The sequence below is a fragment of the Ctenocephalides felis genome, unplaced genomic scaffold (assembly GCF_003426905.1).
Source record: "Ctenocephalides felis isolate EL2017-DRISC unplaced genomic scaffold, ASM342690v1 CF-g0.4_SCAFFOLD_00091, whole genome shotgun sequence".
NCBI classification, from domain to species: Eukaryota; Metazoa; Arthropoda; class Insecta; order Siphonaptera; family Pulicidae; genus Ctenocephalides; species Ctenocephalides felis.
This window is the reverse complement of record NW_020536245.1, coordinates 12,015-14,329: the sequence shown is the minus strand read 5'-3', so window position 1 is coordinate 14,329 and position 2,315 is coordinate 12,015. Positions and strand designations below refer to the sequence as shown.

Genomic DNA, 2,315 nt, shown 5'->3' with positions numbered 1-2,315 from the left:
TTCAACGATTCATTTTTCATCTATTTTTATCAACTCTCGCGTCCATTCCCTAACTATTCTTCACCCCCCAAAGTTCTATGAGCGAATGTTCTAATATGGCTGTTAACTCTACTGTCGTTATAAGCCTTTTCTCACATTTGTAAAATTTTACAAAAATATTTATATAAAGTATTTTCTGACACTTGCAAAATTTTTCAAAAAAATATGTTATTAGGAGAACAGACGGTCATATTCATATTAATTTCTTTATCGATAGATGTGTGTTCATACTTATATATATTAAACTCATTTTATCGTCATATTTATATAAAGTATTTTCTGACACTTGCAAAATTTTTCAAAAAAATATGTTATTAGGAGAACAGACGCTCATATTCATATTAATTTCTTTATCGATAGATGTGTGTTCATACTTATATATATTAAACTCATTTTATTGTCATATTTATATAAAGTATTTTCTGACACTTGCAAAATTTTTCAAAAAAATATGTTATTAGGAGAACAGACGCTCATATTCATATTAATTTCTTTATCGATAGATGTGTGTTCATACTTATATATATTAAACTCATTTTATCGTCATATTTATATAAAGTATTTTCTGACACTTGCAAAATTTTTCAAAAAAATATGTTATTAGGAGAACAGACGCTCATATTCATATTAATTTCTTTATCGATAGATGTGTGTTCATACTTATATATATTAAACTCATTTTATGTCATATTTATATGAAGTATTTTCTGACACTTGCAAAATTTTTCAAAAAAATATGTTATTAGGAGAACAGACGCTCATATTCATATTAATTTCTTTATCGATAGATGTGTGTTCATACTTATATATATTAAACTCATTTTTCGTCATATTTATATGAAGTATTTTCTGACACTTGCAAAATTTTTCAAAAAAATATGTTATTAGGAGAACAGACGCTCATATTCATATTAATTTCTTTATCGATAGATGTGTGTTCATACTTATATATATTAAACTCATTTTTGTCATATTTATATGAAGTATTTTCTGACACTTGCAAAATTTTTCAAAAAAATATGTTATTAGGAGAACAGACGCTCATATTCATATTAATTTCTTTATCGATAGATGTGTGTTCATACTTATATATATTAAACTCATTTTATCGTCATATTTATATAAAGTATTTTCTGACACTTGCAAAATTTTTCAAAAAATATGTTATTAGGAGAACAGACGCTCATATTCATATTAATTTCTTTATCGATAGATGTGTGTTCATACTTATATATATTAAACTCATTTTTTGTCATATTTATATGAAGTATTTTCTGACACTTGCAAAATTTTTCAAAAAAATATGTTATTAGGAGAACAGACGCTCATATTCATATTAATTTCTTTATCGATAGATGTGTGTTCATACTTATATATATTAAACTCATTTTATGTCATATTTATATAAAGTATTTTCTGACACTTGCAAAATTTTTCAAAAAAATATGTTATTAGGAGAACAGACGCTCATATTCATATTAATTTCTTTATCGATAGATGTGTGTTCATACTTATATATATTAAACTCATTTTTTGTCATATTTATATGAAGTATTTTCTGACACTTGCAAAATTTTTCAATCCTATTATCGTTATATATAATCTTTTGTTAGATTTGTATAGCTTTATATATTTTTTTATTTTATTATTAATTCTATAGTTTTTATATAATTAATTTATATAGTTAATTTGAAATCAATTATCGATATTACATATCAATATATTTATATATATTTATATATATATATATATATATTTAATATGCAATATATGCACATTTTTAAATTTATTATTATATGATGGTTTTTTATGGGCCGATCCCGGCGGTACTGCAATACCGGGCCAACCCGCGGCGGAAGCGGAGCAAGCCCCTGACATTCCGCCAATTTCCAAAAATCAGTTTAATATACTGGATCTGCTATGCAGATACTATCAGATATTAAGCTGATAAGAACAGATAATACATTATTTAGTAAATAATATTTACAATGATTCCTAAAGCTAGTTTACAAAATATATATGGAAAGTATATCACATTTATAACTAATGATCTTATCTAACGATGTTTTTAATGAAAAAATACATTATTGTTATTATACAGTGATAGCTTAAAATAATTCATGACTTAAGATATTCCTGACTTAAGATATTTCATTTATTATAATAGTTGAGTCCAGTTGGTCCTGTTCCTCAATCCAGTGGTCCTCGTTCCAGTGCTGTAGCTGCTGGTGTGGGTCCTGCGTCCTGGTACTGCCTGTGTCCGGTGATGTGCTCCA

At 25.7% G+C, this 2,315-nt stretch overlaps 1 non-coding gene across 1 annotated transcript; it reads right to left on the bottom strand.

Annotated features, from left to right (window-relative positions):
• Positions 1 to 1,843: 1,843 nt before the first annotated feature.
• On the bottom strand, positions 1,844 to 2,032 carry LOC113370933. The gene has a single exon (XR_003366622.1). It is a non-coding gene; the product is annotated as a U2 spliceosomal RNA (small nuclear RNA).
• Between the last annotated feature and the right edge of the window lie 283 nt (positions 2,033 to 2,315).